This window comes from Lepidochelys kempii, chromosome 5, assembly GCF_965140285.1.
Source record: "Lepidochelys kempii isolate rLepKem1 chromosome 5, rLepKem1.hap1, whole genome shotgun sequence".
In the NCBI taxonomy this organism is placed as follows: domain Eukaryota; kingdom Metazoa; phylum Chordata; order Testudines; family Cheloniidae; genus Lepidochelys; species Lepidochelys kempii.
The window spans coordinates 75,046,917-75,070,632 of record NC_136384.1 but is presented as its reverse complement, the minus strand read 5'-3'; the positions used below and the strand labels follow the sequence as shown (position 1 = coordinate 75,070,632).

The window sequence follows — 23,716 nt, the reverse complement described above, 5'->3', positions numbered from 1 at the left end:
AAACAGATTTACTAGATTGTTACTTTAGGAACAGTGCTGAAAAAACTGCACTAACCTAGGAATACAGCTCTTGGGGGCATTGTGCCACAGACATCCATCTGAGTTACAGTTCTTCTTCTTGTTGCTCACACGAGTTAGTAATTTACTGCTAGCCTATTCTAACAGCAGATCACGGGCCCATCCATGCTGCCTCAGATGATGTAGCCAGAAAGTAAAGGTGGATCTAAGTAAAGGTGGATTCCCACACATACCACTTCTTGCCTTCATGCTCTAGAGAAGGAGCACATAGGCAAACATCCCAATTTCCTCTTATGTTGCCTAAATTGAGGTCCAGTCCACATGAATAGGGGCATAAAGATGGGTTGTTAGTTCCTGGCATGAGCATCTGTTCCGAGTCACAATCTAGTTTTTTATTAGTCTGAAATAGTAATAGCATATCATCAGGGCTCCTCTTACACTCTGTCCATGAGAGGTATCAACTTGTGAGTGGTATGGGTCAGCTCTGAACAGATCTATGATGTCAGGACTATGAACACAACAACAATAATCACTGAAGTGCTTCAGAATTATTTACAATGCAATCATCCCCAGCATCTTCCATTCCATTAATTACCATATCTCCAGCATTGTTCTCATCTTCAAAAAACAATTTTGACTGACTTTAAGGAGCTTGTTTATATGATGAATAGAATTCCTGAATACTTTATTTTTGTTTTCCCCTCTTCAGCTGGTCCTTCTCTTAGTAGTCTACTCTGAACCTCAGGTTCCTTGGTTCAGCTGCCTGAGTGGGACTAGTCAATTCAGAAGGAGAGGAGGAAAAACAAATACATAAAACTTAAAACCAGTGTATTTCGGGCCAAATTCATCCCTGTGGCAAAGAAGTGCAGTAGAATATTATGCAAGAACCTAGACATATAGATCAGTTACAAAGGTGGGAAAGTATTATTACTTTACTTTCACTGATGAGAAACTGAACCAAGAGGTTCAAGTAATTCACCCCAAATCACAAACTGTAAGTAGCAGAGCTGGGAATGTAACTCAGGTCTCTGGACTCTCTGTCCCATCCACTTGATTGTGATGCAGCATGTCTTTTTCCTTCTGAAAGCCTCATGTAGGACAGACCCAAAGCTTTCCATCCAGCATAACACTGGCTCAAAGGATTGTTCACTTCAGGCCTGATCCAAAACCCATTGAAGTCAATGGGAATCTTCCATTCACTTCAATGGATTTTGATTCAGGCCATTTATCATTACACAGACCGTGTGCCTTTACTTTATATCAATGTAATCATGGATATGCTGCTGCTGTCACAATGTTTTAAATGAGGATGATTACTTTAAAGTATAGTGTTAACTCCTTTGGTAGACATGTGAGTAGTAAGCCGGCCACCAACACTTTTTTTTTTTTAAGATTGAGTCATTTAAGTTCAGCAATTGCATGTGAACACTAGCATCATAATTATCCAAAAAGTATCATTACTGGCTCTGTATTCCTAATGTAGCCAATTGTTCTCTTGAATCTATTGGACTTTCAAAACTAGAAGTGACTAGAGTGGTGAAGTTTGACTTCACTGATCACAGCTGGTATTAATCTTGCAAAAAATAAGCACAATCTCAAAAGGCTTTATTTGAATTATGTATAAAGATCTAATTCACATTTTTTTGGCAAACCAGGAACAATATTTAATCCTATGTAGTTAAGTACGTTCAAAAGCAGCAAAGGCCAAACATCACCTTTTTGTCGTGATTAGATTTCTGAGTGCCAAGGGAAATTACTCTAATAGCCCTGTAGAACAGCACCAAAAGCTTTTCAGTGTACCTGAGGCACAGAGCAACTTCAAGGCTAAGTAGTATTGGCACCTGTTTCATTCAATGTAACCTATGAACTGGGAGTTTGGAGATTTAGGGCACGAATTCAACAAAAATCTAAGTCTATGGATAAGTACAAAAAATGTCAAGAGAGGGAAAGGTTTTGTTTTGTAACCTTGGGACCAGCACTGTTCTGATTCAGCCACATTATTACACAATCTGTTCCTCATGTGAGGAAAATATTTACTCTGGCTAGGTCCCCTCACAAGGGCTTATTGCAAAGGAAACAGTGCTTGGCAGGAAAGTATTTCTTAGTGCTTTGCTCCATTAAAACAGTTCTCATTTTTTTGGCTTCTCTTTTTAACACACAGTGCAGTCAATTAGTGTGTCAGTTAATTGCTTAAACATACTACAATAAAATTTTACTATGATTGATTCATAAAAATGATACAATCCCCTGTTTATATTAGTATTTTCAGGAAGTAATAAATTAAACTGCATAGATCAAATCAAAGAATGCTAACATTTTCGCATTTAGAATGATCACATAGGGGTGATAAATGTCTTTGTTTTATTTTAGCCAATAATACCTCAGTAGTAGTCTTTATTTGAAGATTTTTTATTTTTATATATGCAAGCAGTTTCTTTGGAATTTTCTATCCTATGTGGAAAGAATTCTATTAACTTTTATTCCATGAAAAAGAATACCTATATCATTATAGCTGACAGTATGAAAGTCTGTTCTGGTTCACTGCAGGGCATTGAGCCTGTACCTGATACTCCTGACTGAGTTATAAAGGAAATCTTGGCTAGTAAGTGACAAGTAACAGGTTCCTGGGAAGCAGAAACCTCTGTGCACATTAATGTAAAAAGCAGCTACAGGCAGCTTGGCACTGTAATGGCAAGTGGAACATGCAAGAAACTTTATTTATGAAGGTACCTGTTGCTATACAATTCCCTTATTCACCAGAGAGATGGATGAAAATATGGTAAGAGAGAGCATTTTTAGCATTAACAAACAGTACAATAGATAAAGTAGCAATAAAACTTACATATTAAGTTACTAAGCATTTTTCATCTTGTTATATCATAAGTTCCTGGAGGATAAGTCTATCAATGGCTATTAGCCACGATGGTCAGGGATGCAACCCTGTCTTCTGGGTTTCCCTAACCTCTGACTGCCAGAAACTAGAGGTGCATGACAGGGAATGGATTACTTGATAACTGCCCTGTTCTGTTTATTCACTCTAAAGATCTTGGCATTGGCCACTGTTGGAAGACTAGATATTGAGCTAGATGGATCGTGGTCGACCCCATATGACTGTTCTTATGTTATTTTCAGTATATGTGCTTTTCCATAATTTTACTCTATATTCTGTAGGATGTCAGAACATTATGGCTCTGATCCAAACCCCATTCAAGTCAATGGTGAGTGCTTCCATTGGTTTTGATGGTCTTTGGTTTCAGAAAATTGTTCTGGCAAAAAAAAATTATAATTAGGGCTCTTGCTGCCTTAATTGACCAAACGGATCAAATATCCAAACATCTAGGGGGAAATACATGCAAATAGTAGAGCTGGTCAGAAATGTTTTGTTGCAATGACTTCCTGGCACAAGTCCTCCTTTTCTTTTTGTGAATACAGACTAACACGGCTGCTACTCTGTAAATAGAAAGAGTGTTTACATCATGGCATCAACCTGAACTTGAACGATTATCAAAGGATACCTGTATGCTTAATTCTGACCAAACCTATATTAGAATTAATGAGCTATCTATTTGCCAGAATAGGTTCCTTAATTATGATAAAATGAAATGGATAGATTACTTTGTTTTTAGTAAAATCTTTAGTGCTGTACATATAGAATCATCAGAAAGTTTGAGGCTTCTAAACTAACTATGGATTTTTTCTTCTACTTTTGCAAAAAGCATCATCTGTTTTTTCATACTTCATTACTTTAAAAATGTATTATGGTACTGATTCAGTAAGATGCTTAAACTTATGCCTAACATTATGGCTTTTATCCAAACCAGCTTACTCTCTCTAAAACACATCGAGTAGAGCGGAGCGAAAATCAGATTTGTGTCCCATCAGAAATTCCAATATTTCAAAATTTGTTTTCCCCCCCATCAAAACAAAAACCTCAAAATAGCTACATTTTTCACAGATCAGAAAGTTCCAAAAATTTAGATTTGGCAAAGTGGGAACATTTTATTTCAGTTTTTTTTTATTAAAATGAAATGTTTTAACATTCATGATTTTGATTTAGTTAGTTGAATGGAATCAAAATGTTTAATTTTGAATCAGTTTGACATTCAGTTACATCTGCCTCAGGATGCCCTGGTGCCCCAAGGGCGTTGTAGGTCAGGTGCCTCATGTCACTATTTTTCCTGTGGGACAGACCATGTCTCTCACGATGAATTCCGTGGCTTGAGACACGATACAACCACATCTCAATTTTCTGGCTGGGAAATTGAAAAATATTGGCAAAACAAAAATTTTCCTGTGGATTTTCCTGTGATTTTTCACCAACTGTGTTTTTCACCACCTGTGTTTTTATCACAACAGCCAGTGCCAGTGATACCAACAGGATAGAAAGAAACAACAGGTATTTTTGTACCTGAACTTCAACAAAATCCACCATCAGAAAAGGGGAGTAGACTAAATATGGAAATTGTCTCAGGGCTAGTCTACACTACTGCACTACATTGGCACCACTGCACCGATGCTTCTGCGCCACTGTAGCACGTTTGGTGAAGACATGCTATGCCAATGAGAGAGCACTCTCCCATCGGCATAATTACTCCACCTCAATGAGAGGTGAAAGCTATGTCAGCAGGAGAGGGTCTCCTGCCAGCTCAGTGCTGGTGTGGGCAGCATGTCAGTCAATGTAACTTGTGTTGCTCAGAGGCTTGGTTTGTTCACACTGCAGAGCGACGTAAGTTACATCAACTTAAGCAATAGTATAGACAAGACCTCAGGTATGGGCTCGATGAGGGCCCCGAGAAAGAACGATGAGCATGATTTAATTCATCTCCTGTTTGCTCTGGACCCTTCAGCCACTCTAGTGCATGCACACTACAGAAGATATCACAGACCGAATGTGTCCACTAATACACAGGGGGAGTATCAAGGGGTAAAGGGCAGTTTGGACACACTGAAACTTTGCTTTACATGATGATATTTGGAACCATCATTGCTTTTAGCATATTCAAGCATGAATGTAAACACAAGGATAGAGAGCAGAGAATGACACTCATAGCCGACCCGAATATTGAAAGAATTATTTTGAGTCAGTTTGACATTAAACTCTTTCTGCCTCAGGATGCCATAGTACCCCATGGGAGTTGTAGTTCTGTTGCCTCATGTCACTATTCTTCCCTCTGAATAGACAGGATCTCCCATGATGAACAAAGTGTCTTGAGACTCACATGATACACCACATTTTTCATTTTGATGGAAGATTCCCAACAGCCAGTACCAGTGATACCAACAGGGTAGAAACAAGTAACAGGTATTTTTGTCCCTTTCGTTGGTTCAAGTTTTTCATGCTAGCCTCACCTGGTTTAGCAAATCACTACACTTGACACCCTGTGGTCACTGTCAAAATTAGGAGCAGAACAAAAACATCTGGATTAACACTAGAGGCGGGGAACAAAAGTAGGGGAAAAACAAGCAAAGAGGGAAGGGAAAGCTGAAGAAAGGGATAAAGAAGGGAGACATATGGTGAAGAAAGGCTGGGGAGGGGAATACTGCGGAGTGAGGAAGACCACTTTTCATAGTATCAAGGTTCATTTCTCTAACTACTATCCACACATTAGCTACATTCTTAGACTACTCTCCTCCCTCAGCTGGTCCCTCACACATTCCATTCTTTCTCAACACAACACATTTTACATATTCTTTCAAAACTATATTTGTTATAGGTCTGACTCAAAACCCAAGTGAAATAAATGGGGTCTTTCAATTGACTTCAATAAATGTTGGATCTGACTTGTGGAGGGGCGGGGGTGGGGAGTTGTGGGAGGAAAGACAAAGAAGAAATGGATGACAGTTTAGAAATTTAAAATGAAGCAAACATTACAAGGTAGAGTACATTCATTAAAATATGTATTTTTTGGAGAGTAAGTAGAGGGTCATGGTTATGTGCGTGAGTGCATAGGGAGTGCTCTGCTAAGGCTCTGTTTCAAAAACAAGAGAGTGTGCCAGTTTTTTTTTTCTGTTAACACTCCAGGAAGAATGATCCAAGACTGCATGAAAGTGGCTATAGGGGATTGTTTTGTGTATTTGGAAATTGCTTGGGAAATGTTTGGAAAATCTTACTGTTTTCACAGTACGACTGACTTTTCAGCTTGTCACTTTGAGAGCTTTTTCCTTCTGCCTCTTCCTGGATTATATATTAACAAATAGTACTCAAGAAATGTTGCTAAGTGAAGGCCTTGTTATTTTCCTATTAGGCTGGGAGAGAAAGGGGAGCAAAACCAAGTCATAGGGGCTCCTCTGCCTCTATACACTCCCAAAGCACTGTACAAAGTTAGGAGTCCAGATGATCCATTTGGACTCAAAGTAAAATCCTCAGTGCCATTCACATTCTGGAAAGTATAAAAATAGCATTTTTCCAACAACTGAAAGGTATGAAAATTAGAGTGGCTGCCATGAAGCAGTAGGCAATATCCAGTGTAGATCCTGCACTTTAACTAACAGTGATAGGGAGGGGAGTGTTGATTAAAGAGAGCAATGTTTTAGCTTGATGGAGTTTTCAAAGAACACAGCCTGACAGTGATAGAGTGGTTACCTACATAGTGGTGATTCCCTACTCAGGTGAAAGGAAGAGAGAAAAAGATACAATATGGGAATGAATCAGAGCTTTTTGTGTGGAATGTTGGGAACTTATTGTGTTCCAGTGTTCAAAATGGAAATGGTTTTGTTTATCACTTTGGCCCCAGGCTCCCTTTTGCACACAGACTGCTGTTAGCAGAGAAGCATAGTGAACTCAAGCAAATTCATAATGGACCTGTTCCAAAGCCCATTAAAGACAATGACCTCACTACAGATTAAGTGGTGGGGGCCCATTGTCTGGCTTGCTGGAAAAAGTGTGTGCAAGAACCAGGGAGTGACTTTCTGCTGCAGCTGAAGACCAGGTGCGCATGGGGATGCTGACCTATCCTTCCCTCCCAGGTGACCAGAAGACAGGCAGGAGGGCAGGGGGAGGACTGCATAGGTCCATACTGGTGCAAGAAAAGCCTGGATAAGACAGAGCAGCACCCACCCTCCCAACCATGTAAGTGGTGAAATACAGGAACTGCTGTGGGCACTGTGCTAGTTCCTTTCATGGGGGACTGGGAAGGTATTTTACCTCGCCGCTAGACTGGCCAAGGTAGAGTGGTTTTTGTTTGTTTTTTTACTTCCCCACAGTGGATCCAGGGGGGTTTAACTGAGGTGAACTTGAAATGGGAGTTAGGGTAGGATGTCGCAGCTCATTATGTAAATGTAGGGTGGATGTCCAGGGCAGGTACTCCATAGGGAAGGGATACAGTGATCAGATAAAATGGATTGGTAAAAGATTTACAGGAGGTATTCTTTAAAGGAAAGAAAATGCGGGGGCTGGGGCTCTTACGATTGATATGACAGTGATCCAACTCCCCTTAATTTACACACTCCCCTTCACCCTCATTTGAGGTGGGGGTGAGGTCCCAGCAATGGGTTGGCGGGGGACCAGGATGGTTAAGGTGGAGGGCTGATAGAAGCCCCCTGGGTATATATGGAAATGATTTTGAAATTACCTGAACTGTACACTTTTATCTTCCAAGTACTCCCGGAGATTTAAGAATAAAGTTGTGACCTAATGAAACCACATCCAGTTTCTCCTGTCCTTCCAGCGTAACAGAAAATGACAGTTCTTCCATTGATGTCATTAGGTTTCAGATCAGACCCAATCTTCACCCAGAAATAGCAAACTGTAAAGGTTCTGACTCCAGTTCTTTATCTGAACCCCCCACACACATATAATAGCCCATAACAAATATGCAGTATTGTATCTCATAGGACTTTATAAATGCCTAATGATCACAAACAGTGATCGAAAATAGTTAACTGTTAGTACTTTGTGACCCATTCCCCATCCATGCATCATGTCTTACTAAAGCTTCCGAACAGATCAGACCCCACCCATAATCAAGAGGAAACTTTGGCTGATTATTTTGTTTCTTCTGTACTGTACGATTGTGAAGGCAAATTGAAAGCAGTAGATAGAGCCAAAGAATAAAAAAATGTTTTTTCCAGACATGGCATGGGCAGCTCAGCCAAGACTCTGTGGATTTAACACCCTTACACTGGAATTTATTAGAATCAAAACAGATGTGGCATTGTTATACCTCGCTAAACTCTGCATAATTTACTAGAATTGCAAAGTGTTTTTTTTATGAGTATGACAATGCCAAATGCTTTGCAGATGCTCAGATAGCTGCACTGGAGAAACAGAAAGCGATATTTATATGGAGAATCTGATGAAACTATGGAGAATAATCTTGTATCTGTTTCTTTCTTAAAGTCAAGAATAGTGTAAGAGAGGATTTTATATATGTATATGGAGAGAGAGAGAGAGAGTTCAAACTGACTTAAGAAAAGACAAGGTGAGTAAGACTAAAGAAAAAGATAAAGACTTTGAAAAGTAATTTTTATAGGTGCAGCTCCAGCAGTCAGATTAATATATTTTTACCTTTTCCTGCCTCCCATTTTTTCCAGGTGTTCCTCCACATCCCCTTCAGGGCTCTGAAGGTTCTTTTTCTCTCCTCCTCTTCGCCCTCCACCCTTATTTAGACCACCCTTCATCCCATATTCAGTGGCCCACATCAGAGCCATCACCTTTCTGGCTGAGAAGGTACGGACAGGACACCTTTTGAAGTCTCTCAATTTCATTTCTCAATCCTTTGTAAGTACTGTTACTAAGCTGTTCCTTCACCATAGTGAGTGACTGTCCTACTACAACACTTACAAGTACAGCTGGGTGAAATGTTTCTGATGAAATTTTTCTCTAACAAAAAATGCAGATTTGGTGACAATAAATTTGTCTATTTTGTGAGATTGTTTCAGTCAAAAATAAACAAAATAAAAATCCCTAACCCAAACCCAAACAACCCTCCACAAAATAGCACCCCCCAATCTGAATCATTTTGACTTTTTAAAATGAAATAGTTCAGTATTTCCATTCAAAATTTATTTTTCTTTCCAAAATTTCCTTTAACTTTATTGAATAACCCCCTACCAAAACAGTTTAAAATGGTCAAAAGTAAAATGTTGCATTTAGAAAATATTGAAACAGAATGTTTTATTTGTCTCAAATTTATTTTCCCCTGATTTTTCCGAATTGCCAGAAAACTGAAAAACCTGTTATTCGCACAGCTCTACTTATAAGCCATTAACATCCTATAGAATGAGCTGTTTAAGTTACTATTATTATATTTGAGTCAGAAAACAAGGTGCTAGGGATGAGAAATGGGAAACTTTGGAAAGAGGAATGGGCAAGTCTGTAGGAGAAAATGTGTATAACTGGAGGAGGAGTAAGATGTTTTGTTGTGATGGTAGTGGTGGATTAATCGTTTTCATTTTGCAAATTCAATTGGTTTACAGTCATGAACAGCAGGAACAAATAAACACTTTTATAAGCTCATTGGGACCATGACCCTTTATGCCATACAACCCGCAGAAACAGATACTGTAATTTTACCAGTAAGTATCATTCTGAATAAAGGAGGAATTATTATTAAGTATCAATCTAATATAAAACTGTTCTTTAAATGCTGTTCTTCTTGGAAGTATTTTGGAGTCTCCCACTAAAGATTGTTATACATATTGCTGATTTTAAAAAAATTGACGTGATCCTTTGCACTGTTTGAGTTCTGTTTAAAGCCACCTTTGCACTCCCCTCAGTCCTGGGAGCAGCTGGAAACTGATTCAGCTCCCCAGTGTAAGTTAGTACAATGACCCGGCTGCTTTAACGTACTCCAATTTCAAGGGCCCCATAGAGGTCATTCTTCCAATGCAGTGATTCCACTGATGTCCCTTTCAAAGCTGACATCCCCAACCCACTGTCGGGCATACTGCTGGAGGCTAGGTGAGGATTCTCTTAAACAAGGAGAATCCTCAGCTGCCTTGTTAGGCAGCTCCCATGGTGCCAAGGACTTTGACCAGGGACTGAGAATCTGGCCCAAGACATTGAAATTTTATCTCTCCTGAAAATTATCAAACATTTACAGAACATTCATTCAAATAGTTTTTTCTAAGGTTTATTTCTTCTCCAGTTGCCCCTTTAAGAATTAAATGTGGGTTTTTGTTACTTTCTAAATTCTTCTCTTCAAACAATCTCTTTCTACAAGAAAAGGAAATTAAAAACACTAAACCCTAAGGTTCTCTCTAATTGTATTTTGTACTGAAAGTAGTTTGACCTTGTGCTTTGGCACTGTGTGTATCAAGCAGCTGATAAATATTCTTACCCATTTCAATCCGCCTTCCTGGAAGAGTAATCTAACACAGGGGGAGGCTTTGGGGGAGAAGGCCTGAATTTGATTGAAGGATCATAGCAGCCGACATTACATTCAAAATCATTTCTCTTCCAAAGGGAATTGGAAAAGTCATTGTGTAACTATTTGTTTTCAAAACAAAGTGTATCTGTATGTATGTATATATGTATTAACCAGGATCAAACCCACTGAATTCTACAGACTCACACCAGTGTTGAATTAGTATGCGATCAGACTTGGGGTTCCATTCTTACATTGACACCAGTCTCATTTATGTGAATGGAGTTTACAAACGTGTTGGAGGGAGGAAATATTCTGACCCTGTTTTCAGTGGTTCAAATTAGGAGTAACTCCAATAAGGTGAATGAACTTAGAGAGATGTAAGAGAGATCAGGCTGCTTGAGTTTGGAATAAAACATGTTATAAAATATAATGTGGAAAAAAACAACAGAGTTTTAACTTCTGTTTTGACTGAGAAATACAGTTTTCTCTTAGCTCTCCAAAGACAATGATAATGGTTAGCTTGAAGGCTTGGGGAGAGGATACTGATAGCAACAGGAAAACAAAGCCAGATGTTCAACCTTAAACTCCCTTTCAGTTTTGGATAAAAATTAAAAAAGGAGTGAACAGTAAGAACTTTTGATTTCACTAGTAGGAGAAAGATTCATCTTATTTGATGTCACAGGGCAAGTGCGCTTCGTCCCCTCTTGGGGCAGGGTAATTACTTCCCCGTGATTGCATTCTTATGATCATTCCTTGTCTTGGGGTAGTGTGGACTAGCAGTAAAAGTCAATATGGCTGCTCTCTCTCTCTCGCTCTCAAGATTGTGTGGCCCAATGGCCAATGTCAGGGTGGCAGCTCCTTCTCACAGGGCTGTGGGACCCAATGACCTGAGTCAATATGGCTTCCCGGTTCGTCCGGGATGTATTACCTAGTGGTCAGACTTGGTGTGGCCATATGGCTCTTCAAGGCAATATGGCCTAGCTGAAAGAGTCAGTAGGGCTGCCCTTTCTCAGGGCTGCTCTCAGGGCTGCATGGCCCAATGTCCAGAGTCAGGAAGGTCGCCCTCTCTTAGAGCCACATGGCCTAGTGTCCAGAGTCAGTAAGGTTTCCCTCTCTCAGGGCTGCATGGCCTAGTGGCCAGAGTCAGTATAACTGCCCCTTCCATGGGGCTGCGTGGCCTGGTGGCCTGTCAGGGGAGTGGGCCATCACCCCAGGATGGGTGGTGGCTGGGTAGCGGGACCCACGCCCTCCCTGCTCCACTGGGTTACAGCTCAGTCAGTGGCACGTATGCCCACCATGGGGTCAGCAGGGAATCCACCTGAAACATGCTGACCCCACTCAGCACCACAACTAGTCTCCCTGAGCTACTTCCTCCCCAGTTCCTGATGCTGTGGTCCTGGCATCTTTGGGGTCTCTGGGCTGCTCAGTCAGTGCGGCTCCCAACAGCTCTGCCACTCCTTGGGCATCTTCCAGAGTCTCAGCATCCCTGGCTTTCACTGTCTGGGGCTTCTGTGGTTCCTGGGCTGGAGCTCACAATGTGTATCCTCTCTCTTCGGCGGTCAGCCCTGAATGAGCTCAGCTGTTCCCTTTTATACCTAGTCTCCAGCTAGAGCATTCCCAGCAGGGCCACAGGACTGTGGCCAACTCAGCCCAGAGAGTGGAGTTAATCCTCTCAGTACCAGTGCGGGACAAGTGTGCCCTGTCACAGTGGCCATATGACATATTTTTGTTGTGAAATAACTTCACTCACGATTATAGGCAAACTTTCCACAAAATAGCAGCTTGAAAGGCAAAATTCAGTGTCATTATTATTATGGCTCGTTGTCTAGTTGGCATCAAGCGGAGTGCCCCAGGGGTTGGTCCTGGGGCCGGTTTTGTTCAACATCTTTATTAATGAACTGGGTGATGGGATGAATTGCACCCTCAGCAAGTTCGCAGATGAAACTAAGCTAGGGGGAGAGGTAGATACGATGGAGGGTAGGGATAAGGTCCAGAGTGACTAGACAAATTGGAGGATTGGGCCAAAAGAAATCTGATGAGGTTCAACAAGGACAAGTGCAGAGTCCTGCCCTTCGGAAGGAAGAATCTCATGCACCGCTACAGGCTGGGGACCAATTCTATAATTGTAAGCAGCAGTTCTTCAGAAAAGGACTTGGGGATTACAGTGGATGAGAAGATGAGTCAGAAGTGTGCCCTTCTTGCCAAGAAGGCCAATGGCATATTGGGCTTTATTAGTAGGAGCATTGCCACCAGATCGAGGGAAGTGATTATTCCCCTCTATTCAGCACTGGTGAGGCCACACCTGGAGTATTGTGTCTAGTTTTGGTTTCCCCACTACAGAAGGGATGTGGACAAATTAGAGAGAGTCCAGCAGAGGGCAACAAAAATGATTAGGGACCTAGGGCACATGACTTATGAGGAGAGGCTGAGGGAACTGGGTTATTTAGTCAGAAGAGAAGAGTGAGGAGGGATTTGATAGCTGCCTTCAACTACCTGAAGGGGGGTTCCAAAGAGGATGGAGCTAGGCTATTCTCAGTGGTGGCAGATGACAGAACAAGAAGCAATGGTTTCAAGTTGCAGTAGGGGAGGTCTAGGTTGGATATTAGGAAACACTATTTCACTAGGAGGGTGGTGAAGCACTGGAATGGGTTACCTAGGGAGGTCGTGGAATCTCCATCCTTAGAGGCTTTTAAGGCCTGGCTTGACAAAGCCCTGGCTGGGATGATTTAGTTGGTGTTGGTCCCTGCTTTGAGCAGGGGATTGGACTAGATGACCTCATGAGGTCTCTTCCAACCCTAATAGTCTATGATTCTATGATTCTGTGACACAGAAGGGAAATCAACAAAGAAAGGAAAATATTATTGGCTGCATTATGTGACGAAAATAACAACTGTGAAAATAATACACTTTTAGATTTAAAAAATCTGCTGTGTGCGCCCCATATGTTAGGGGGAAAGATAAAATGGTTTTGTAGAAAAAACATACAGAAAGGTCGGAAATAGAAGTTGCAGTGAAACGTGGATATATTTTGTAAAGGAAACTAGAACAAAGTACTGTTGTGTAATAAGGACTTAAATCTAGGAGAAATGCCTTCCCTTTTCCCCATACCCCTGTAAACTCCTCCAAAAATAACCCCTTTTAGTTAATGGTTTGTCTGTAATACATAATTATATATCAATGTTCAGGAATCTTGCTTGAAAACTAAGAGATCCTATTTTGAGATACAGAACTATGCATCACCTCATATCTTGTAAGATCAGTTGCTGAGCAGGACACATAGCAGTCACATAGAAAATATTTACTAAAATTTACATTTTATTCCCCACTTTTTTTTATCTTATGCCCTTTCATTCGTTATGGATGTATTTGGCCAGGGTAAAAACTAGCCATAACTGCTTGTATTTTGCAAGCCCATTGTCATTTTCATTTGATTTTTCTTTGTGATTGAGTGAATGCACTAGCTCCATGCTATTCACCCAAAAGGGAACCCGAAACACATCTGTATATGGTGTGAGAGTGTGGACAGGAATGATTGGCTCTGTGATCAAATGAAAAGAATTCAAGTATGGGCAGAAGGGATCCCTTCCTTTTCACTGAAAAATTAATTGTATACTAGAAATTGTCCCAGAGTGTTGTCCAAAGCCAACACTTCAAATCTCCACAAAATTTGGGGGTAAAGAGCAGTTTGGAATTCAGCCCATGGATTTTCATTCCGTACTGTATCCAAAAGTAGAAGGGCCTATTTTCTTGTTTGGATGCAGCTGAAAACTTGCAATAAGTTTAAAAGGCAGAAATAGCACAACAGCAGTTATTCTCACAAGATTCCTAACATTCTGGATGATAGATAAACCCATGGATTTCTTCAAGTGGGGACCAAAATCCCACAAAAACTTCTCCGGAGGTTTCAGCACTTGTGAATCCCAAACCCTAACTGTAACCGTGGTTCAATCTTGCACCTGGACCATAGTCTAGCTCTAGTCCTGATAAGGATCCAGTCATCATCTTCTTACACCATCTCTGCAGTACACTTTACACTTGACTTGAGTTAGCTTCCTGCATATTGTAGTGAACAGATAGATTTAACAGCAAAGAGTAGAACAATAATAACTCAACACAAATTGAAGTGAAGAAAGTTTTTACTTAATACAGTGCTGAAGAATAAATTGACTACACTGGTTTATATTTAAAAGGACATACTTATCTTAATGTAATATTTTTAATTTGTGTTATCTTCCTCTTCCTAGAATGTTATCATGAGTTGATAGCCATGTGACAAAATAAATTCTTCCTTTTAAACATAAACCACTGCACAGTATGTAAAGATTAGTCTTGTAATGTTGTATAGTTCATTGTCTGCTGCAGGAAGGATTATCTATCTCCTAAGAGCTGGTTGTATGAGTTAGAACTTCAATTTTTCTATGCCTCTTTTTTTTTTTTTTTGGCCTTGCACCTACTCAAGGCTACACACAAGTCCAGTGCCCATCAGCCTGTATTGATAAACACATATTTTTGGTTTGGATCAGTGAATTGTCTTGAAAAAAAAAGAAAACTAATCCAAATTTAAGTATTTTATTCCATATTAAGATGAGTTTATTTAAGATTTAAATCAATTGGAACAAACACTCTACTAACCTCAAATTCCATCTTCCTCAAAAGGCTCCAGACCTAATTGTCCCTCATATCCATCCAGCCCTTACTGGTCTTCCTCTGCAACATACACTCAAATGAAAGATAAAGGGTTTTATCAGGACCAGAGTCTCTGGCCAGCTGTTATTAAAATGCCATGTACTCTGCAGTTTCAATGCATTGAAGTGGGGGAGTTTCTAACCAGAGCATCCCATTTTGAAGAGAACAGAAGACCAAGAAGAGAGAGACTGCAGATCTGAGACCCCCACACTATTAGAATTACCAGGAAAGATGGGGACTGTGGAGCTTCAGAAAGGATGGAAGAACCTAGAGAATCACTGAAACTTGTGGAAATAGTTGGGTTTGATAATGGAAGAATGAGAACAGGAGAGAGAAAAATATCTTATTACGCTGGATGCACTGCAGTTCTAGCTGTGTCAGTCCCAGGATATTAGAGAGACAAGGTGGAGGAGATAATATCTTTTATTAGATCAACTTCTGTAGGTGAGAGGGACAAGTGTTTGAGCCACACAGAGTTCTTCTTCAGGTCTGGGAAAGGAACTCCCAGCAGCACAGCTAACTGCAAGGTAGAACCGATTGTTTAGCATAAATAGCTAGCACATATTGTAAGGGACCATTTAAGATAATGTGACCTGTTAACACCTCTGTAGTCATAGGACAAAATTAATGTGAACTACTTAAGCTAAACAATCTGTTCCACCTTGCATTTTGCTGTGATGCTGGGAGTTCCTTTCCCAGACCTGCAGAAGAGCTCTGTGTGGCTTGAAAGCTTGTCTCTCTCACCAACAGAAGTTGATCCAATGAAAGATATTACTTCACCCACCTTGTCTCTCTTGTTATGCCAGGGCATTCAAACAAAAGGATGACAGGTTTCAGAGGGGTAGCTCTGTTAGTCTGTATCAGCAAAAACAACGAGGAATCCTTGTGGCACCTTAGAGACTAACAAATTTACTGGGGCATGAGCTTAAGCTTTTGTGGGCTAAAACCCACTTTATCAGATGCATGGAGTGAAAAATACGCTAGGCAGGTATATATATTACAGCGCATGAAAAGATGGGAGTTGCCTTGCCAAGTGGGGGGGGGGGGTGTCAGTGCTAATGAGGCCAATTCAATCAAGGTGTAAGTGGCCTATTCCCAACAGATGACAAGGGATGAATATCAACAGAGGGAAAATTACTTTTTATAGTGACCCAGCCACTCCCAGTATTTATTCGGGCCTAATTTGATGGTGTCAATTTTGCAAATTAATTGCAGTTCTACAGTTTCTCATTGAAGCCTGTTTTTGAAGTTTTTTTGTTGAAGAATGGCCACTTTTAAGTCTGTTATTGAGTGTCCAGGGAGATTGAAGTGCTCTCCTACTGGTTTTTGAATGTTACAATTTTTGATGTCCGATTTGTGTCCATTTATCCTTTTACGTAGTGACTGTCCAGTTTGGCCAATGTACATGGCAGAGGGGCATTGCTGGCACATGATGGAATATCAAATTAGTAGATGTGCTGGTGAAGGAACCCCTGATGGTGTGGCTGAAATGGTTAGGTCCTATGATGGTGTCCCTTGAATAGATATGCGGACAGAGTTAGCAACGGGTTTTGTTCCAGAGATTGGTTCCTGGGTTAGTGTTTTGTTGTGTGGTGTGTAGTTGCTGGTGAGTATTTGCTTCAGGTTGGGGGGCTGTCTGTAAGCTAGGACTGGCCTGTTTCCCAATGTCTGTGAGAGTGAGGGATCATCCTTCAGGATAGATTGTAGATCCTTGATGATTCACTGGAGAGGTTTTAGTTGGGGGCTGTAGGTGATGGCTAGTGGCATTCTGTTACTTTCTTTGTTGGGCCTGTCCTGTAGTAGGTGACTTCTCGGTACCCTTCTGGCTCTGTCAATCTGTTTCTTCACTTCCCCAGGTGGGTATTGTAGCTTTAAGAATGCTTGATAGAGATCCTGTAGGTGTTTGTCTCTGTCTGAGGGACTGGAGCAAATGTGGTTGTATCTTAAGGCTTGGCTGTAGACAATGGATTGTGTGATCTGGATGAAAGCTGGAGGCATGAAGATAAGTATAGCAGTCAGTAGGTTTCCAGTATAGGGTGGTGTTTACGTGACCATCACTTATTTGCACTGTAGTGTCCAGAAAGTGGATCTCCTGTGTGGACAGGTCCAGGCTGAGGTTGATGGTGGGGTGGAAATTGTTGAAATCATGGTGGAATTCCTCAAGGGCCTCCTTCCCATGGGTCCAAATGATGAAGATGTTGTCAACGTAGCGCAAGTAGAGTAGGGGCGCTAGGGGATGAGAGATGAGAAAGCGTTGTTCTAAGTCAGCCATAAAAATGTTGGTATACTGTGGGGCCATGCGGGTACCCATGGCAGCGCTGCTGATTTGAAGGTATACATTGTCCCCAAATGTGAAATAGCTATGGGTGAGGACAAAGTCACAAAGTTCAGCCACTAGGTCTGCCGTGATATTATCGGGGATACAGTTCCTGATACCTTGTAGTCCATCTTTGTGTGGAATGTTGGTGTAAAGGGCTTCTACATCCATAGCGGCTAGGATGGTGTTTTCTGGAAGATCACCAATGGATTGTAGTTTCCTCAGGAAGTCAGTGGTGTCTCAAAGATAGCTGGGAGTGCTGGTAGCATAGGGCCTGAGGAGAGAGTCTACATAGCCAGACAATCCTGCTGTCAGGGTGCCACTGCCTGAAATGATGAGGCGTCCAGAATTCCCAGGTTTATGGATCTTGGGTAGCAGATAAAATAGCCCTGGTCGGGGCTCTAGGGGTGTGTCTGTGTGGATTTGTTCTTGTGCTTCAAAGGATGACACACAGGGGGAAGATAGAAGGAAAAGCAAAGAGCTGAGAGGGCTTAGATAAGCATCTGTAGTTTTGGGCCCTTATCCAAAGAAAATGCTTTGGAGTCCTCTCATTGTTAGTTTATATGGTAGAAACAGATAATGTTATTTTCCCACATAACTTAAACAGACATGACTTTATAAAGGTTACAAACATCAGAGCTTTATCTGAATCACTTTTATAATTTTAATTCTAAAACCATCACCCACAGAAGCCATCGGGAAGTGGGGCTAAGTCCAGGGCTGCTTCCTTTCCTTCCGTCATCCCCTTACCAGACGTGCCAGAAGCTACCTTCAGGCACCAAATCAAAATGGCTCCCACCTCCAACATGCACATGAGCAGGCCAAGTAGGGATAGCTTCATGGCAGCCTATGAAAGGCCTTCATCAATAGACACCCTCCACATTCATCATCAACCGCAGCAACGCATGGGCCACAGGGTTAAGTGCAAAACCTGCTAACTCTCTGAACCCACAAGCAGCTGATTAAAGAAAATAGGTCTTAGCTGCTCTAACTTTCTATTAATCTATGTGGTCAATTCCAGTGTGAGGAAGCATCCAGGATGGCCTATGAAAGGTCTCCTGTCGACATAGCACTGTCTACACAGAGGGTTAGGTTCAGTTGGTATAGTTATGTCGTTCAGACATGGTGATTTTTCACATTCCTGAGGGATGTACGGTAGTTATACCAATTACAGGTCTGTAGTGTAGATCGGGCCTTAGTAAAGCACAGAGGTGAGAGTCAGGGGGGTCTGTTTACAGCTGTGCTACAGATTTGTTGTGTAACCTTTGTGTGCCTCACACCTCCATCTGTAAAATAGGGACAATAAGTCCCTAGCTCACAAGGGTGAAGAGTGTAAAAGTTAATTCCTTAATGTTTAAAATGCTTTGAGATCTATAGTATTAATTTAGATGGAATAAAAAGGCTCAAAGAGTCAAAGGTGTAAACATGGCTCTGACTGTCCAACATTAAAACGTTTTAAACAAGATTTGGGGTTTAGAATACAAAGTCCTCAGCCTGTTCACTGCCATGGCAAACACACCATTAAAAATCATTTAAACTTTTTATTAAAGATATAGAAAAGAGGGAAAAACAACTAAAGCATTTGAAATATAAAGTATTAAGTAAGGTTTTCAGTTCCAACATTGTTCCCTTTAACTTTGGCTGTAGAGTTTTTAGAAGGAAAAAAAACCCTTGCTTGACCCTCTCTTAGATGATATCAAAGATTGTAATAACTGTCCCTTTGGGGAAAAGAGAAAAAGTTAGTTGAGATGGGCTAGAGCTGTTGTAATTGTTGTTGTTGTTGTTGAAGACTGATCCCACTTCCTAGAAGACAAAACAAGATAAACACACACAAAAGAGGGAGAGAAAAGAACAGCAAGGACAGAAAACACAACTTCTGTCTCAGAAGCAGCCTGAATGCAAGAAAAACATGGGCTGAGCACATAGTCTTATCAGCCACTCTGAGGCCTGGAAAACTTGTACCAGCACTGGGTTGTTTAGGGCATGGCATTTAGCTGCCTCTTTCCAATTGAGTGTTGAAAAATATTGGCTGGCTAAGACAGATAGTTGTTAGACAGAAGGAAAAAGGTAGAGGGATAGGAAAGAGAAGACATAGGTAGGGAAGGAAAAGAAAAAACACAAGGAGGGCTGTGTGACAAAGTTTCATATTCCAGGTGGTGGCTGGGATTTATCCGGAGCTGGTAGAGGTGGCAATGTCATCTGGGTCCCTCTCTTTGGCCAGGTCTGGTCAGGACATCTCTCAGGGTCAGGATGATGAAGCCCGGGGCCCCAGGAAATCGTAGGAGTGTCAGCCATGATGGTGAAGCTTGCTCCAGTAATCAATTTTTCTCCCTAAGTTTTTTTTCTTTAAGGATCCCCATAGGAGTGATGGGTGGAATACCCTGTCCTCTCATTATTTTGTCCACCAATTAGGCCTAGTTTCTGAAAGACCAGTTTTGGTTCACTGATTTCCAGTTCCATACTTTTCTTATCTACCAACCAGGATCTTAACACAGTCCCTGAGTTATATCAGTAGGCCTTTTTGTTTGGATTATTTCAGTCTTTCTGTCTTGCTTTTGCACCTTTTACCATCAACATTTGTTATTACAGTTATTGTGACCTTTGATGAACTTACATTCACTTTTCACAGCTGAGGTCACAATTAGGGTACATTTGTAGGTCCAGTTATCAGACCCTTAGGATGAAGATATTATGGCAGTGCAAAGTATTTTCTGTTCTTAAATAAGGTGACTTTCACTAGGTGCTTTGTTCCCTTGGGTGCAGTTTATGTAGTACATACTGTCTTCTCATCCCAGGACATGTCTGTACCTACAGTACTGCAGCGGCACAGCTGCACCGGGTCAGCTGTGCTGCTGTAGCGCTTAGTGAAGACACTACCTACACCGATGGGAGAGCTTCTCCTGGTGGCACAGGTACTCCACCTCTGCAAGAGGCAGTAGTTATGTCAATGGGAGTGCTTCTCCCATTGGCCATGCGCTGTCTACACTAGGGTTAGGTCTGAATAACTACCTCGCTCTGGGGTGTGGATTTTCCACACTCCCAAGCGATGTAATAATACTGACATTAAGTTTGTAGTAGAGACTAAGCCTTAGTTTCACAGAATAACACACCAGCACTTTTTGTGTCTTCCTCACCTTCAGATTGGGCTCAGGGCTTCAGGCAATCTCAGGAATATCTCCCAGATCTCTTCCTGGGTCAGTATGCTGTAGCCTTTTTGTATTTAACATGTATTATCTCTTTAGATTCTCTTCTATCATACCCATCATTCACCACTGTCTAATTGATTGACATTTCCCATCTATTTCAAGGCCAGACACTCAAGAGATATAAATCCTTTTTCAACTGACTCTGGCTATGCTGTGTACATTTTTTTAAAGCTCTCCTTCATGATGGTTATGTCTTGCATTTGTCCACTTGCATAATGTATGCTGTATTACTGCTTATATGAAAAAAGAGACCTCTATTGAAATTAAATGACATAGTTCATACAGTGAGTGACCCATTAGGTCAGTTGGATGCAGGATCTTTCACTGCCAGGCAATAATGATCACTTGTGTGTATGTGTATGCATGTGTGTGTGTGCATCAACTTGTGACAGCTATGTTTAAAGTTTAAAGCCTCAGAGCTTTCTCACAGAGATTGTGCCTTAAGCAGGGCTGAACTGTCTGGTTGATAGACAAGAATTGTATTCTATTAAAGGAGGAAAAATAAATAAAAATAACAAGCTGTCCCATCAGTCCCCCCTCCTCCTTCTTTCTATCTCTCCCTCTTCTTTCCTCTTTTAAACTCTAGTATTACTTAAGTCTGTTTTGGTAGAAATGAAAGACCGTTGTAATTGTAATGTCTCAAAACATAGGCTGGAGAGCCCTGGAAATTAATACCTGAATAGGAAAGCTACCTTTTAACTAATTCCACTTCATACTAAATGCCCGGTGGGATCAGTGACTAACTGATAGTAGTTCACATCAGCAAGGAATATAATTCCCCAAACAATTACATAACTATATTATAGTGCTGCTTTATATGCCTTTAAAATTATATGTATAGTTGTTTGTTCAGCCATGTTCCAACAGCAGGTATTTATGGACTTTGTCAGATGGTTTGTACCCAAATGATATAAATTGTTTTTCTTTCCCTATGTCTATTTGTTTACTATAGAAATAAAAGAGAAAGGGAAGACTGTATAAACCATGATGTTTTCAAGAGACAGATACTGTTCAACTGATCGCTATCATCCTGACTGGAAGTGTGTGGACTTCAGAAGGTTAATTTGCATACATACTCATTGGCATCATTTCAAGGAGAAGCTTTCCAGTGGTTTTAATCAATGTGGGCTCACAATCACTGGGTTTCACTTTGCATATTGAGTTGAACAAATCTAAAACCTTCAAAAAAACCTCACTCTTGGTCAAACTCCAAAATTCACCTGGTTTTGTGTCACTTGTGTGTCTATAAAACCACTGTGCTTTAAATATTGCCGTTCCTGTAGACATACCCCAGCTATGTTTAATCGAACTACTAGCTTGGGTACCAAAGCAGTAAAGCTGCAGCCGCATGGGTGGTATAAGTCCACTGAGAACCCTGGGCAATTACTCACATGACTAGCTTGTGGTGAAGCACATATTGCCATCGCTTCACTGCTACGGTACACAAACTAGGTGGATTCAAACTTGGTCTGGTATGTCTACACAGCTGCAATCACACTCCGGGACTCCACAGTACACATACTCTAAATCAGAGTTGCATTCCAAAGGAAAATTCCAAAATAATATAACGGATATTTTATTCACCAGGGCCAGAGCAGTAAATCAGTACAACATTCAGTGTTTTAATTATAACAAAAATAATTAATCAAGGAGATATGACCAATTTGCTAATCTGATTATCCATATTAGGAATGGAAGAATGAGAAGACGTAGGATAACATAATGGAGTGGAACTGAGGCCAGACAGTTTCAAAGTGATTTAAAGGTATGTTTTATCTTTTTCATAAACTTGTTCATAGCACAGTGGATGACAGAACACACATAGAAGTCAATCTCCTGAAAGTCTTAGAGAGTCTTTGGCTAACTGAGGGGACCTTTTCTTCTCTCACATTTCTCCTCTCTCCCTGTGCTGCACTAACACTATTTCCCTTTTCTTCTCTTTCCACACCCATCTCGAGGCTTTTTTTGCATGCTGCCCCCATGTATGGAAAGTCCTCCCAATTTCTGTTTGCAAAGTCACCACTCTCTCTCCTTATTGAAATTTCCCCTAAAACACTTTGTCACCAACAAAGGTTGAGTTATCCATTTACAAATGATAAATGTAACAGAATATTCAAGATGTCCAAACCAATCCACTTACATGATTTTTTAACTGATAAAGGAGACTTGTCATTAAGAGCCATTTTAAAAATGTGTGTCCTTATATAGTAAATATTTATTCAGGTATCTATCTAATCACTGCAGTTTTCCTTTAAGAATGTTCCTTTTGTTCCTTTTCCCATTCTTCTGACAATCTTTGTGATGAATGATAGATATGTGAATGCAATGCCCAGTGTAATCTGTAAAAGGCAACAGTTCAGCATGCTGCAAAGTAAACATTCTAAATCTTGATTGGCTGACCCCAGAAAACAAGTGGTAAACATTTAAGAAAGAGAACTTTTGCCTTCCATTCTGTCTTCTTCTAACATTACACATTTAGAGCCAAACCTTCAGCTGAAATAGGTGTAGATCCAGGGAAGTCAATGGAACTACACTGATTTACACCAGCTCAGGATCTATCCCAATATATTAACCAGTCCATTTTAATAAGGGGAACTATTTCCCCCCCATACCCTGTAGTCTTCCTGTTTTCTTCAGTTCAAGGCCTACCTGACTCTTTCACCCTGGCCCATAGATTTAGAAGACAAAGTCAGAAAATAAAGGCCCTTAAATCAGTCTGTATAACTGAACAAATAAGCATCACTGTATGACTTTTTTTCAGGCTTTCTGACACCTTGGCAATGAAAGATACTATTACCACAGCAATTTTATTCTATTCTCATTTCAGTCTTTAAATAGCAAACTTGTGGTCCTTGATGGATATTTCTTATACATCCATTCTGCCAGTTGATATGCACAGTAATTGCTAAAAACAATTTACTACATTGTGTCTTCAATTTATAAACCTTAAACATTCAGGGCCAGATGCTCAGCTGCTATAAAGCACAGCTCCTTGGCCCAAAATATTATTTTTTTCAGCACTATCATGGCCATTACTTAGGGGGGAAAAATCCACTTTTCAACTCTAAGAAGGGAAATATATTTAATTTGCACCCTATGCTGGTCATTCTTTAAGTGATATGGCAGAAAAAGTTTCCATGTTCCTACTTTGTTTTATTTATGCCTTTACAGGAGGCAAC

The 23,716-nt window shown here is 40.7% G+C and overlaps 1 long non-coding RNA gene across 13 annotated transcripts in view; it reads left to right on the top strand.

The window, feature by feature from the left end:
• Nucleotides 1-23,716, top strand: part of LOC140911533 (uncharacterized) — a 402,004-nt gene that overhangs the window by 108,904 nt on the left and 269,384 nt on the right. For 7 of the 13 annotated variants that reach the window (XR_012159020.2, XR_012159019.2, XR_013635798.1 and 4 more), the window contains exons 2-7: nt 6,985-7,087; nt 8,357-8,438; nt 8,551-8,737; nt 9,436-9,534; nt 21,490-21,595; nt 22,227-22,302. This is a non-coding gene — a long non-coding RNA (uncharacterized LOC140911533). The remainder of the gene's footprint in view (nt 1-6,984; nt 7,088-8,356; nt 8,439-8,550; nt 8,738-9,435; nt 9,535-21,489; nt 21,596-22,226; nt 22,303-23,716) is intronic. The other 6 variants (XR_013635800.1, XR_012159023.2, XR_012159029.2 and 3 more) reach the window with 5 other exon arrangements.